Below are 16,604 nucleotides of genomic sequence, written 5' to 3' on the forward strand. Positions count from 1 at the left end.
TTCAAACAGCCATCACCGAGTGCCAGTCAAACCCTGCTCCAGAAGACAACAAACACTGCAGAAAATGTTAATCAACCCGGGCCAAGCATCACCAAAGTAAATAAAATAAATTGTAAACAGATGCCATAATATGCAACATATGGATAAATAAGGCAGCATGTCATCTTTCTTCTTATTTTTTAATTCAGTGGTTGACGCAGGAGCCAAACTCCTCTGTCTCTTTCAATTCCCTCTATCCCATCCATGCCAAACTTTCAGCCAGTGACTTCACTGCACGCTGCTTCTTATTCCAGCCCGGGGTGGAAGTCCACAACCCAGGGTCTGTTAATACAGAAGCATAAATCTCTCTGCCTGTGTTCCTGCGTTCAGTTTACAGTCCAAGAGCAGTAACCTTTTTACCTTTGTCTCTGCAGGATCAAGCACATCGTTGGGCACACTTAAAAGCATCTTGTAAAAGATTTAATGGTTCGAATTTCCACTCCTTCGATTCTGGACGGATTTCTGTCATCACATGGGGCAGTGAAAGTGATGACAGCTCAGAACGGATGAATAAAATTCAAAAGTATCAACATTAAAACTAGCGATGCAAAACCAGTGAGGTCTTTCATTGTGAGAAAATATTTGTGTAGGTCAAAAATACTCCGCAGTCCCATCAGCGGCTGAGACACCCGATGAAAGAAAAGTTAAATAACTGATATTCTTAATGTTCTTTTTTAAAGCTAGATGAATAACACATTTCCACTCAGTGGATTTAAAGTTTAAACTTCCATTTTTTCAGCATCCTTGATTATACATTGTTTTTTAATCTGTTAAATTAATTAAACTAGCCAATCAGCTGTTAGGAATGTACTTTTTTGCTCAATTGGTTGCAGCTTGTCCCGGAATAATCCCTCTGACGTAACGTCTAGAAACGAGAACAATGTGAGCGTATTTCTCGAAACAATAAAAGTTTTTCTTCCTCTTCTCATTGTTGAGTGTGGTATCAGCGAGACATTGTGCTCTCGTGAAAAATCTGTTTGTTTCGGATACTTCATTCCTCTGAAAACCCATCAGAAGTTCTCTTTACAACGCGGACATGAAGGGAAACAAAAGTGGCGGCTCAAAGGGGGGAAAAGGGAAGAAAAAAACAAGCTGGAATTGAGTGGTTTGTCACCGTGGAAAAAAAAAAAAGACAATACGCTTCTTTTTTTTTTTGCCTTGTTGTTGTTTAATTTTTTTGTTTTGATCAGCATCTTTGTTTACAAGTGGGTTACATGATAGGAAAAGTGAGAGACGTGTCCTTCCTGTCTGAACTTTGGTAAATACATTGGAGGCATGAGAAAATGTCAAGGCTCAACTGTGGTCAGAGTGCTGCAAGTGGAGCGGTGACTCATTTTCAGCATGAGTGTGTCTATGCACGTTTGTGTGTGCGTGAGGGGAGAGAGTGAGAGAGATGTAGTGTTTGTATGTGGCACTATGTGTGCAGCAGATGCAGCGATCTTTATCTCTCATTCATGGCGTCCAAGGAAATGTAGCGTAAGCTGGTTAACAGTCATTTTCTCGGTATCTGCCTGCCTCCCAGAGATGTGCTGATAATCACTGCTTTGTCGCTCAGGCAGCCACCTGCCGTCTTGTTTTGTGGAAACTGAGGTAATGCTATAGCATTGCCCAATAGTTGTAGTGGTGCCCTCTGCTCCTTCATTGGTTGACTTTTACATGTTACATAGCTGCTCTGTGCAAAGACAGACGCCCAGTAGGAAATCAGCAGAGGGTCAGCAAAACTCACTTAATATATACGCAAGCAATTTATGCCACTCTGTCATCTCCTGCAACTGGATTTTGTTTTAAAAGTTTGTGCACCTGTTCTGGCTTTGTTCAAAACCAAATGCGGTATGTGTAATATTGGGGGGGGGGGGGAACTGATATACTGCTAATTGTGAGGCTCATGGTGTTAACTGAACACTGGTATTTTGGTGTTTGGAGCCAAGCCTTAAAGGCTCTGCACCATCTATGCTTATTTAAGGTACCATGGATAAAGGCATTCAGCAACTGACATACAATACTCAAAAAAAAAGCCCAGATAAAGCCCATATTTTTGACCAAAGTGAGAAAGAACAGCCTATATAGCTTATACTCTGATTCACATCTGCAGCTGATAATCACAATATGAAACCACAGACTTGGCAGGATGAGGAGAGCTGTGCCCCTGCCAGCACTTTCACCACAAACTATCAAACTGCTACGCCGAGCCTCCTGCTATATACTGTGCGCAGCATCGGTGTGTGTACTGAATACTTGAATCTGTAATCAACACATTCTCCATATTCTCCCCCTCAGGTGCCCCGCCAACATCAAAGGAGGTAAAGGATGGTTTGGTATCTCTGTGTGCCTGTGCCTTCCAATGTATAAAACAGCCCGGCTTTCAGCCCCAAGACACAGGCGGGGAGCTGCCGAGGAAATTTAATTTCACGACTACCACATTGCTACCTGGCAGGTAGGGCTGTGGTTCGTGTATTTTGTAGCTTTTGCCTGCACCTGGTTATGAGCTGATCACACCAAATGCCTCTTTAAACCACAGGATCAGATATGGAAATCCTTGTGCCAAAGATCCAGGTTTTTGTGATTCTTTGCACGGCAGCAGAGGGAAAAGCATCAAACTGTCACTCAATTAGACAGTGAGAGAAAAATAATAATAATTTAGGAATTTAACTACAGAAGGAAGTAAAACAGGTAAACTGTAGTAGAAGTAGTTACTGCTGAGTGACCCTTTAATTAAGAAATTGGATTTTTAACTTTAATTTAAGCTGTTTTGAGGACCAAACTTACAAAACAAATGGAATAATTTAGTTTGAGATTACATTTCTAATGGAATATGCATTTTTGAAGGTCTTATGAAAAGATGCATTGAACTGCATAAAGTTCCCTCCGGTCAGACATGGTTGAGTGAAATTTTAGAGGGGAAAAAGTACAAATTTTCACTCGTTGCACATCATAAGAGAGCTTAGACGCTCTTAAATTTATAACTCATTAATTGCAACGCAGTATTTCTTCTGAAGGTTGTTTTGCAACTTTATGTTATTTGGTTTTCTCACTGAAGTATGTAATCTTTACAAGTGACAATAAAAAAAAGAACGCGGTTCAGCCCTTGTTTCATTCACTCACGCGAAAAGTATGTGACATCATTCAGCTGCTGAATTAGATCAAGATGTAGCTCTAATGACTCGAAAATACACTTTATCAGTTTGATATGAACATGAAATAATCCAGTTTAGGATGTACTTTTTGGTTTGGGGTGATTTACATTGTTTTCTCATCAGTGTCGTTTGGTCTTGGTTGCTCTTTGGCAGTTTGCTCAAACATTAAAGTTACTGTGGTTAATTACTGGAGCAAAGGCCCAGAGAGAGAAACTGTGCACCAACTGAAGCTCCTTGGCACTGAACATCAAGCCCCGAGCTAGTAACCTTGGTGCGCTTTTTGATCCTGTCTTGAGTTTCACATCATAAAAATCAACAAAATTGGCTTTTATCTTCTCAGGAGTGCGGCCAGATATTGAAAGGCAGATGAATGCTTTTATCACCAACAGAGTTGACTACTGTAATGATTTTTTTTTTCTTTTCAGGAAAGCTTTGCAAAAGCTGCAAAGAGCAAAAGCAGATGTTTCTTGGGTTGCCCCTCAGTTTTAGATTTTAATGTTCTGTAATTGGCAATTCGCTCAGGAGATGCCAGACTTACCCTACTATTAATGCTACTTTTATCCCCAGTTTTACATTATCTTTTAATTATTTTATGATTAACAACAGACTTGATTTGACTTATTATTAAACATTTTGTAAACCCACAGTCGCAGAATCTAATTTTCAGGAGTTGCAATCTTTTCGATATTATGTCTACAAACCTTCGGCTGGAGTGACCAAAGCGAACCCCAAGTTTCTCTTTCTTAAGGCCCATTTGACATTTTGAAATGTAGTTCTGTGCACTTTTACTTTTGTGTCATGCAAGAGTTGCCGAAAGTTTGAAGTCAGTTGATTGCACTTTACCAGTTTGTAGCCTTAACAGATTATGCTTAGGCAATAACTTACATTACAGTAAATCACTTGTGTAATTCTGCATTTTAAAACGTTGCTTTGAACCTCAAAGTTAATTCCATTCACAGAGCACAGCTATCTAAGAGCAGGTTAGAGGTTGTTATATTGGAGGAGGAGTACAAAGAACTTTCCACAGGGGTGTCTGATCAGCGCTGAAATCTTTCGATGGTTGTGTAATACTCTACGTCTCTACGAAACACGCCCTGTAGTGCCTTGACAACCCATCTACTGTAGATGTGAAGAGCTCTTTCAACAACAAGAGGTGTGAAGAAATCAGACAAACTGTTGTCTGCGTGTAAATACGCTGTTTGTTAAGATGCTGACGGTTAAATCTAAATGCCAGGCACACCTCAAGCTAACGTACAGACAACCACACAGAAATACAATCACTCGCCCACTCTTGAACAGCCCACACAGACGCACACACACACACACACACACACACACACACAGGTGAAGGCACGTATACACTCTCCAACTGTAGTCTGCCTCTCTCAATATCTCTCCAGAAAGATAATTTAAGCATACACTTTTCAGAAAGTAACTTCTTCAGTTATGTGTGGAAAATAATGAAACGTGTGGAGCAAAGTATTGTTTCATCGTCAGAAACCTGTGTGGGTGACACATGTATAGTGTAATTTGTTACGTTATGGCGTCAGAATCAGAATACTTTATTAATCCCTGAGTAAGTAACTAAACTAGACAAGATAACACAATGAATTACAAATTTACAAGATACAACAAAATAGCTCTAATTATAAATATCCCAGTACATTACACAACGTTAATATATGCAGTTGGGTAAAGGTGTACTTGTAACCTTGTTTCCTAAAAGTTGTGTTTTTTCAGAAGCCTTTTATTTTTTTTATATTTTTTTCTAAGAAACAGCCCACCAGGAACAAATACAGTATCATCTGCAGGAACATCCTGTTCACACTCGCATTACAATTACACACATTTGCACTTGGAAGCGGCCCAGAAGAACCACAGTGTAATCTGCAATCCACTAAGTATCATTTCAGAAAGTCAGTTTTTTGGTATGAAATGTCATTTATGCAGTTAATATAAAAATAAAAGGAAAATTAAAAAGCAAAAGATCTCAGATTTAACGTAGAATCTGTCTGATTTTATTTATTCATCACCTTCCCAACAATTTGGTGCAAGTCAAAGTGATTCGGAAGTAACTGCAAAACTGTTAATAACAGTATACAGAAGCAGTGAAGGTGATATAACTGAGAAAAGAAAACAATAAAAGTCATCAATACTTAACAATAAAAAAAAAAGGATGACATTCAAAGCCAGTTAAGGAGGTCGGTCTTATGAATTTCTTTGAAAATGTCAACACTATCAGCTTCACTGTTAGCCTGCACTCTGGAGCAGCTAAAGACCCCTACACATTCTCATATCCTCCCTTCTTCTGATCCTGGAGACTTTTTAATCAGTTCTTAAGTACATGCATACTCAACTAAAAGACATTTTCATTTATTGCATATTTTGAGATTTTTTAGAAAGACAGCCAGTATTCCTGCATCTTTCAGTTAGCGCCTGGTCTCTTTCCAAAGTTTCTGAGAATTACTTGATCAAATCAACTGTTTCTTACACCTTTAGCTGTTTTGAGAGTGCGCTAGACACAGAACATACTGTAAGCACTATATAAACAATATACATACATATAAACTGACACACACACACACACACACACACACACACATATATATATATATATATATACATATATATATATATATATAAATAAAACACCCAGCACGCATGGGCGTTTTTATCCTTCAAGCGCGGTTTATCCTTCAAGCTCGGGTCCTCTATCAGAGGCCTGGGAGCTTGAGGGTCCTGCGCAGTATCTTAGCTGTTCCCAGGACTGTGCTCTTCTGGACAGAGATCTCCGATGTTGTTCCCGGGATCTGCTGGAGCCACTCGCCTAGCTTGGGAGTCACCGCACCTAGTGCTCCGATTACCACGGGGACCACCGTTACCTTCACCCTCCACATCCTCTCGAGCTCTTCTCTGAGCCCTTGGTATTTCTCCAGCTTCTCGTGTTCCTTCTTCCTGATATTGCTGTCATTCGGAACCGCTACATCGATCACTACGGCCGTCTTCTTCTGTTTGTCTACCACCACTATGTCCGGTTGGTTAGCCACCACCATTTTGTCCGTCTGTATCTGGAAGTCCCACAGGATCTTAGCTCGGTCATTCTCCACCACCCTTGGGGGCATCTCCCATTTTGACCTCGGGACTTCCAGATTATACTCGGCACAGATGTTCCTGTACACTATGCCGGCCACTTGGTTATGGCGTTCCATGTATGCCTTGCCTGCTAGCATCTTGCACCCTGCTGTTATGTGCTGGATTGTCTCTGGGGCATCTTTACACAGCCTGCACCTGGGGTCTTGCCTGGTGTGATAGACCCCAGCCTCTATGGATCTTGTGCTCAGAGCTTGTTCTTGTGCTGCCATGATTAGTGCCTCTGTGCTGTCTTTCAGTCCAGCTTTGTCCAGCCACTGGTAGGATTTCTGGATATCAGCCACCTCCTCTATCTGCCGGTGGTACATACCGTGCAGGGGCCTGTCCTTCCATGATGGTTCCTCGTCTCCCTCCTCTTTCTTGGGTTTCTGCTGCCTGAGGTATTCACTGAGCACTCGGTCAGTTGGGGCCATCTTCCCAATGTATTCTTGGATGTTCGTTGTCTCATCCTGGACTGTGGTGCTGACACTCACCAGTCCCCGGCCCCCTTCCTTCCGCTTAGCGTACAGCCTCAGGGTGCTGGACTTGGGGTGAAACCCTCCATGCATGGTAAGGAGCTTTCTTGTCTTTATGTCAGTGGCTTCTATCTCCTCCTTTGGCCAGCCTATTACCCCAGCAGGGTACCTGATCACGGGCAGGGCGTAGGTGTTGATGGCCCGGATCTTGTTCTTACCATTCAGCTGACTCCTCAGGACTTGCCTGACCCTCTGCAGGTACTTGGTGGTTGCAGCTTTTCTAGCGGCCTCTTCATGGTTCCCATTCGCCTGTGGGATCCCCAAGTACTTGTAACTGTCCTCTATGTCTGCAATGTTGCCTTCTGGTAGTTCAATCCCCTCAGTTCTGACTACCTTCCCTCTCTTTGTTACCATCCGACTACACTTCTCCAGTCCGAACGACATTCCAATGTCATTGCTGTATAGCCTGGCAGTGTGGATCAGTAAATCGATGTCTCGTTCACTCTTGGCATACAGCTTGATGTCATCCATGTACAGGAGGTGGCTGACAACTGCTCCGTTCCGTAGTCGGTATCCGTAGCCAGTCTTGTTAATGATCTCACTGAGGGGGTTCAGGCCTATGCAGAACAGCAGTGGGGACAGAGCATCTCCTTGGTAGATCCCGCACTTGATGGTGACTTGTGCTATTGGCTTGGAGTTGGCCTCTAGTGTTGTACGCCACATCCCCATTGAGTTCCTGATGAAGGCTCTTAGGGTCCCATTGATCTTGTACAATTCTAGGCATTCCAGTATCCAGCTGTGGGGCATTGAGTCATAGGCCTTCTTGTAATCAATCCAGGCAGTGCACAGGTTGGTCAGTCTGGTCTTGCAGTCTCGGCTGATTGTTCTGTCTACCAGTAGCTGGTGTTTTGCGCCTCTGGTATTCTTGCCAATTCCTTTCTGTGTCCCGCTCATGTATTGACCCATGTGCCTGTTCATCTTAGCCGATATGATGCCTGACAGGAGCTTCCATGTAGTACTGAGGCAGGTTATTGGTCAGTAGTTGGAGGGGACCGGTCCCTTCTTGGGGTCCTTGGGGATCAGGACCGTCCGGCCTTCGGTTAGCCATTCCGGGTGTATCTCGTTAACTAGCAGCTGGTTCATTTGTGCTGCCAGACGCTCGTGGACTGCAGTCAGCTTCTTCAGCCAGTAGGCGTGAACCATGTCGGGCCCTGGTGCTGTCCAACTCTTCATACTGGAGACCCTTTCTTGGATATCTGCCACTGTGATGGTTACTGGACCCTGTTCAGGGAGGTCGCTGTGGTCTGCCCTCAGATCCTCTAGCCACTGAGCATTGCCGTTATGGGTTGCATCCTTCTCCCATATGCTCTTCCAGTATTGCTCTGTCTCCAGCCTTGGTGGTGCTGTTCTCTTATTATTATTGTTCCCTTGCCACTGAGAGTACACCTTTGCTGGTTCTGTGGAGAACAGCTGGTTTATTCTCCTGCCTTCTATCTCTCTGGTGTACCTCCTCAAGCGGCTGGCCAAGGCTGTGAGCCTTTGCTTGGCAGTTTCCAAGGCCTCAGGTATGGACAGCTTGCTGTATTTCTTAGGCACCTTATTTGTCGCACCTTTCTGCAACTCCGTTAGTTGGCTAACCTCCCTCCGTGCTACTTTGATCTTGCCCTCTAGCCTCCTTCTCCATGGAGGGTACTGCCCCTTGTCGCTGTTCAACTTGTAGCCAAGCATCTCACTGATCACTGCTGCCGTATTGTAGATCAGCTTGTTAGTGTCGGTAATCGTGGTTGTAGGTATTGCCCGTAGTGCTGCATTAACATCATCTAGCAGACCTTCTGAGGGTACTTCACGTGTTTTGTTATTTAACAGGTAATCTGACCTGCATACCACAGGAGTCAGAGGTTTTGTGTCTCTTTAAACTTTTCCGTTTTGTTTATTTTTACTCTCAAGCATCCTAACTGCATCCAGATACAGACCTCCTCAAGGCAAATTTTAATAAAACTAACAAACAAAAGTCTATAATATGTTGTTCATAGTAGCTCTCTAAAAAACTTAAAACAATAAAACTTCAAAAAGTAAGCAATTTAAAAAAATGATGCTAAAAAAACAAGTTTAGAAAATGCAAACAAAGTTGTCGACAAGTACATTATTCTTTTTGATGTCTTCCCAGAGCAAAAAAAACAGTTTCTGTTTTTATCTTTTTTTGAAGATTGCTTCATATATCACAGTGTAATGCTATTTTAATTGCGTGTTATGACAAATGTAATTCATACAGTCAAAGTCACATCTCCGTTCAGTCAGCCTTCGTTAGCCGAGATGTACTACGTTATTATCTTGCAGTTCGGTGGATAAGAAAAGACCGGCTCTTCGCTTCCACGATCCATCTGACTTTATTTCTGATGATGCAACCTCAAACCTCAGTTACTCTTCCCAGACAAATAAATTTTGTCAATCACAAAACAAGCAGCAAACCCCACATAAAGGTTTGTTTGACTCCAAAATGTTCGCAGTATCACCGCAGCGTTCAAATTAGTGCCGTATCAGATGAATCTCTCCATCTCACCAGAAAAGTCATGCACCGAGAAATGTTTCTGATTGTTTTCTCCGTGTGTTTATAACAACCAGGAGACAGAGCCAGTGCGCAGATATGTGTGGTGACACATTTGTCGCCATCCCAATGAAGGCCCTATAATCTTCCCAATCAGGAAAACCAGAACAAATTAGGTTATGCATCGCTTCCAGTGAGCCATCACAATAAATCATCGTCATGGCCCAGAGCATGTATAAGTAAGCCATAAAACAACAGGGCCTGGGAGAATAATGTTTGTTCCCAAGATTGGTCCACAAGTATTGGGTGATATACTGTGAGAAGAGTCCCATTCACATATATTTCTCACACGCTTATTGTACGGTGCAGTGAAAGTATTTCCCAACGATAGGTTACAGGGTCGGCAGGGTTTGGGTTTGGCTCTCATTCTTTTTCATTACGGGCTTTGCTGGCTGTGAACAAGCACCAGGCAATAAAGTATGATTGTTTACTGTCACTGTGAGAATGAATGGAAAGACAGTGCATTAAAAAAAACATCAAAACAAAGGCCTTACAATCAAAGTCACGTAAACAACAAACACTACTGGGTGTTTCTGTACATGAAGTTGACAGAAGAAAAACAAGTGGTTTGCACTGAAGCCTCACAGAGAGGAGGTTTGAGGTTTGAACCTGATCGTTGGTTTGGGAGTTTTCATGCGCTCAGTACGTGTGGGTGCTCTGATTTCTTTACACTATCCAAAGACATGGATGTGAGGCAATGGGGTTCTAAACTGGCTGTAAATATGGCTGTAAATGTGGATGTGAATGGGCATCTGTCTGTCTGTTTTAGCCCTGGGTGTGCCTCACCTCACCTCACCTGGGTCCAGCCTACTCAAATAGTTAGATAGACAGTTAATGAATAACTGCCACTAGTTTTGTAAACGTTTAACTGGGAAACACCATATGTTCTCATTACAGTTCTAACACAAATTAACTGTTGATGGGGCGATCGTGGCTCAAGAGTTGCCAGTTCGTCTTGTAATTGGAAGGTTGCTGGTTCGAGCCCCAGCTCTGACAGTTTCAGTCGTTGTGTCCTTGGGCAAGATACTTCACCCATTGCCTACTGGTGGTGGTCAGAGGGCCCGGTGGCGCCAGTGTCCGGCAGCCTCGCTTCTGTCAGTGCGCCCCAGGGCAGCTGTGGCTACAATGTAGCTGCCATCACCTGTGTGTGAATGGGTGGATGACTGAATGTAATGTAAAGCGCTTTGGGGTCCATAGGGACTAAGTAAAGCACTATACGAATACAGGCCATTTTAGCATTTACCATCAGTCTGTGTGCTTCACTCCCAAGTCCCAAATATCAACCTGATGGTGACACTGGAGGAAAAATGAGTCATTACAAGAATTCACCATGAATTTCTGTACAGGACCGTTTTTGGGACCAGCGGAAAAGGTGATGATTAGGATTCATAGTCTGTGGACCATGAACCTATTCACATTTTTTGTTTAACACTGTAGGTGACTTTATGTAGGCTTGGATACGTGGTAATCCACCCGACAGACATTTCAGTCAGAGTAGAGGACCAATGAACAAAACCCAACTTGACAGAAATAGATTCGGTTGATGCTACAGCGTGGTCAAATATGAAGCAGATCTGTGGCACTTAAGGCAAATTACCAATAAAAAAATAGAAGAACATTTTTCGAGTAGTTTTGAACAAAGCTGCATATGTGAGTCACTCTTCAAGGGAGAAAAAATGACTAATATCATAAGCTTCTGATTTTAATAATGGCAATGCTAAGTACATTTTATTAAGCCTCCTAACCAAAACAAAAGGAAGTTTTATTTTTGTTTAATTGGTGCTGTTTTCAATCATTTGTTCCTTTCAAATATTTTGAAAAAATAAAAATGATAACTTTGATATAAAGATTAATACCAGAGAGCAGGAGATAAAAAAGAAGAGGAAGAAGAGGAAAGGAGAAAGCGAGCGAGAGGGTGAGGAAGAAAGGGAAGACAAATGGTGAGAGGAAAGAGAGAAGCAGTGAGGACCAGTCATACAGTCTATGGTTCAGCTCCAGTTGGATATCAAATCTGTGTTCTCAGTCTGTGAGTCAAGTAAAAACCATCAAAGCTTGAGGTTTGGGGACTGGAGGCTCGGTTCAATCTCCAACCATTTCCCACAACCTTTCAAGGACTGCCAAACATTTATTTGTTTTGGATTAATGTAATTACCCCCCCACCCCCCTTTCCTGGTGTCACACAGAAGAAGCGAGTCACAGTGAAAAGATTACAAGTCCTCTGCTTCTCATACAAGCAGCCCGGCCGTCCCAGCACAGTGGCTCGGAGATTTCATATCAGCAGGATTATATTTTTGCTTTAGCTTGACATGTAAATCGCCCACTGACAGTTCTCACGAACACATCAGCAAACACTTTACAGCCGTGCAGTAAAAAAAGACATACTGCAGGGAAGAATACATGTGTGATGTGTCTGTGTGTCCTTTCAGCCAACCTAGAGTCTCTTTGTGCACGGCCACACAAACTGTTGCTTTGTCTCTGATAGATACGTGAATTTTATTTTATTTTTTTATTGTTATATTTGGAAACTTTACAGCTCACAGGGGTCTAAAACATTTCAGCTGCTTTCCCAAATGTCTCAAAATGCCAGCTTTAACATTAGGTAGTTATTTATTGCCACATTTAAATTCAAAAAGCTGTGATATTATATGAGAGGTCAACTTATCTCTTTCAGGATTTCATGTGAAGACAGGCAAGCATGTATTGCATCAGTCCGACATGCAGCGTGGAGTCATGTAAAAATAGCACATCTAAAAACGGAAGAAACCCCTGCTAAGGTTTCTCATTGTTTCTAATGCAAAGTCTGAACTCATTCAGTCTGATTTAAAGGTCTTCAGTTTGTATATAAAACTTACTCAGTCAATAAAACTTCATTCAGAGTAAAAACCAGGTTTTAGCAAACCAAGAATCGTGACTCTTTTGGCGTCAATAATTTTTCATGTGACAGTCGCTGTTAAAATTATGTGTAAGAGTATGTAGTGTATTAGTGTTTGAGCCATAGTAAAATGTCCCATAAATCCAGAGGCTTTTCTGTTTCTTACACTGAATCTCCCTTCGTGGGCAGATGACGCATAAAAATGAAAAAAATCTGAAACCATTGTGAAAATTCGGGGATCAAACCCAGATGGGACCAAATCATTTTTCAAAGTGGCACGGTGAATAATACGCTTTCTGATTTTGAATGTTAGAATAATGGGAGGCTTTTCTTCAGGCTGAGGGATGCATGTTGTAGTTTTGCCATTTCAACAACTGCTCAAACAAGAAAACAAAATGCAGTCTTGTTAGAAATTATGATGTAAACACCTGAAAAGAATCTTTGGGGGAATAAATATTTTTTGATCTCTCCAGTTCCAATGTTTTCCTTCAATGTTAAATACTTTTGAGGACCCTGAAAAGAAATGATTCATTTTATCAGCTGTATACAGTTATATACTGAAAATATAAAACCATAACTCCTGTTTAAGATGCAAAGATGTGCCTTTGCTCTGTACTATAATGCTGTGATCGATCTCTCGTACCTTGCCAGGATCTTCATTCACATTAATTTCCATTATGTTCCTCAAGAGGTCAGCCTAACTCCCTGCACCAGCAGCAGCAGCAGCAGCTGGCAGCGTGACCAGCACTGAATATCAGCACAGAGGTAATTTTTTAAAAGCTGGAGAAACCTGAAAGTCACACAGATCAAAATCTCAGTGTACATGTTGAAGTGAGGTGAGAGAAAGAAAGATATTTAGGATTAATGTACCAGTTCTTACTTTATAATATATTAACTGGTCCATTCATTTAACTGCAGAGGCAGATGAACTGTAATCCATATATGAGTTTATCTTGAAAGAGAACAGACTAAAATAAATAAATGTAGAAGAAACCAGCTTTCACAGGCTGTGCTCAGCTCGTATCCTGATGATAAACTTACAATGCATAAACTCACAGTTGGGTATTTCCCCTATTAGAGATTGGAGTTTCTCTTTATTATTCTTTTAATCGCACAATTCTTCATTTCTTGGAGCTGGTTTGTTGAGCTGGCTAGTATTTGTTTGTTAGTAAATTGTTACATTTCCTGATACTTTTAATACCACAGTTTGGTCCTGAGCAACAGGAAATACTAAAAGTTAACAGGCTGTCCACACAAACTACACGTGTGTCTGGATGCATTTACAGGCAGGTGAGCAGAAGGAGCACACAATCCACCACGAGTGAAACGAAGAAACATGCACTTATACGTACTCGCGCTGATCTTGGTCCAGCATCTCCTTTGATCTAACTTGACTTCTCAGAATGATTGTTCTCAGCAGCAACACTGATGTCCTGCTTTGTCTTTGAGAACATTGGTCACTGCAGGTCATTTATAAATGTATTCTCTATATATGGTGCTGATTTTAGTTTCCACTGACTTGCCACACCATTTTCACGTGGGTTATATATATATATATATATATATATATATATATATATATATATATATATATATATATATATATATATAGATATATATATATATATATATAGATACATCTATATAGATATAGATACACACACACACACACACGGTATATATATGTGTGTGTGTGTGTGTGTGTGTGTATAAATATATATATATATATATATGTATGTGTGTGTGTGTGTGTGTGTGTGTGTACACTTATACTGTAATGTGCATAGCAAAAGTCGTTTTTAAAGAAAGTTTAAACACATGTGCAACCTGTCAGTCAGGCCTGAAAATAGGGTCCTCCAGGAACCATTCTTGAATTACAGGTTCTTCCAGTAACATTTTACTCTACATTGAGCTCTCAGAGGTTCTTGAGGAATCCCAAGTGAGTAAGGGTCCTTAAATAACTCCAAGGAATAATAACACTTTTTGATTCTGTGATTCATTCACTGAAATATTTAAACTTTCTATATAACGTATTTTCATCCAGAACTTTACTCCTTTGTTGCATTTTCAGAGTTTTCATAGCTGAAGTTAAGAAAATATTAACACATACATATTCTGGGTAATCTGATCCTAAGAAAGCATTTTTCAGTATTCTAAAATATAAATTGTGAAAAACGATTTTAGAATCAACTCAACAAAATTAAGAAGTAAAGGAAAAGGTTTTTTTTTTTCCATCTTTAGCATTTCCAAGTATCAAACTCCTTCAAGGTCTCCTCAGGTATTCTGGGAATTTTAAAACTTCTTTTTTTTTAAATAAAATCAATACGATTCTCTCTTTCCCTCACAGACACAAGTCGTTACTCAGCTTTTGTCTTCTCTTAAAGAAGTTGTTCACAAGTTAAAGTAAGTTTCCTCTGAGATAGAAATGGATAAAGGCACAAAAAGTGATTTACAAAATGAGCCTTGAGTTAAAAGAAGCTCAGACGACTCTACAAGCTGCTCGTCTTTAAGTCGAACAAATTGGCAGAAGTCTTGAGTGTTTCCTTTTTGTTTCCATGGCAGCTGCCAGTTTGCTGAAGGGGGAAAACATGCCAGGATGTTTTTCTTTGTCTTGTACGACACTCCCTTCATTTGACCTTGGCTTTGGATGAGGCTGTTAGGGCACACTGTAGCACTTCGGAAATGTAGGAACATTGCAGAGTCTAAAGTCTAAAGTCTGGGATGGACTTTAAAAAGAAAAGTAATGAAACTAACAGTAAAAATACTGTTTGTAAAAAACAAAAAAGAAGGAGAAGAAGAAGAAGAAAGATGTCTATAGGAAAGAAAATGTGTCTGCATATTTATCCTCTTTATGCCTACATTTAAAATCAAAGAATTATTATTGTTATTTTATCTTCTCTTTTTAAAGTCTCTAAACCACCGTACAAACACAAGACACTTCACCTCGCAGCCATGGAGCATGACATCAATCCTTTGACGGGTTTCAACTCTGGCTTCTTTAAGTTGTAAGTCTTGTGATCCCAGTCCTGCAGAATCCTTCACATCTCCAAATATAAGTTTTTTCAGAGGGATGTAAAATGCCTTTTTTTTTCAAGCATTCTTGTGCAGCAATGTTTTAATGAAAGGCAAATGCAACTTTTACTAAGCCTGACCCACATTTTCATCCTTTTATGTAACTTCCCCAGGGATGTCAACCCGTTATTTGGATATCGGGAAATAATGCACCTCGCCCATTGAAAGAAGAGGACATGAGACCTTCATCCTCTCACAGTCATCAGTCGTGCTCACCCTGAACATCCAGGATAGCTGTAGATTTTCTGGAATCATTCAAAGGGTGTATGTGGTCGTCTGTCACTTTATATATAAATGAATAGATAAATAGCAGTAGCCGAGGCTATGCCACTCATGCTAACATCTCCAACTTTAATAGTAACTCCCAACATATTATTACTCCCACCAGACAAAAACATAGACACCAATGTATAAACCTATTAAAAATAAGTAATACAGATGTTTCCGTTCTTTATTTTGGTACTTGCTACATAAAGGAACATTAATATGAAGATATTAACTCCTTTTTATATGGTAACATAAATATCAATAATTATTGGGGCAGCGTGGTTTTAATTGGTCAGCACATACACATTAATGCCAAGTGAGAAAATGACAGTTATATCAGGTGATTTTTGCACAAGAGATCTTAAAATTGTGCTTTTTCTGCTTCCTTTTGTGTGTGTGTGTGTGCAGATGTGTAGTGCCTATGTTTACTGCTTCCATTGTGGATGTTTGTTAGTGAACATGCATGCATGAACTGCAGGTCCTTGATCTCCTGCATGGAGTGGCACGGAAACGCTCACACAAATACACGCACGCAGACACACAAAAGCTCACACACACACACCCACTCCCCAAACCTAAACAATGATCCATCATAGGAATCCACATCCTCCTCTGGGCCACATCAGTCCCTTTGCTGCGGAAAAACTGATCCCAGAATCGGCTGCTAACTGTCAACTGCAGGACTCTGAGCCGCCCACTCACCACTAGAAAGAGACCACTGTGGACGCACGCATTTAATAGGCCTGCCATCAGAGTAAATGGAGGCTTAGTTTGAGAGCGCTCTGATCTCTCTCTGGATTTGTGACGCTCCCCTTTTTTGGAAAAAAAAAGAGAGAGAGAGAAGAAGAAGAAGAAAAAGCCAGAGGGGAGAAAACACAATAGTGGATTTGTTGAGGCTGTAATTGTGATTTTAGTTTTAGTTTTGTTCCTTGTCATTGTAGGTGAATTGTCTGGCTTGTCGCAGCTGTCATCGAGGTTTGTGTGTGGTTTGTGCCTTTGCACTGTGTGTG

General features: G+C 41.0%; 1 long non-coding RNA gene across 3 annotated transcripts; it reads left to right on the top strand.

Moving 5' to 3' along the window:
• Positions 1 to 2,316: 2,316 nt before the first annotated feature.
• LOC145431456 (uncharacterized) lies at positions 2,317 to 15,766 on the top strand. 3 transcript variants are annotated; one of them, XR_013911762.1, is made up of 4 exons: positions 2,317 to 2,473; positions 12,945 to 13,020; positions 15,164 to 15,260; positions 15,441 to 15,766. It is a non-coding gene; the product is annotated as an uncharacterized LOC145431456 (long non-coding RNA). The 3 variants fall into 3 exon arrangements; XR_013911760.1 differs by having other exon boundaries at positions 2,340 to 2,473; positions 12,907 to 13,020; XR_013911761.1 differs by lacking the exon at positions 12,945 to 13,020.
• Positions 15,767 to 16,604: the final 838 nt, after the last annotated feature.

This window comes from Astatotilapia calliptera, chromosome 10 (assembly GCF_964374335.1).
Source record: "Astatotilapia calliptera chromosome 10, fAstCal68.1, whole genome shotgun sequence".
NCBI classification, from domain to species: Eukaryota; Metazoa; Chordata; class Actinopteri; order Cichliformes; family Cichlidae; genus Astatotilapia; species Astatotilapia calliptera.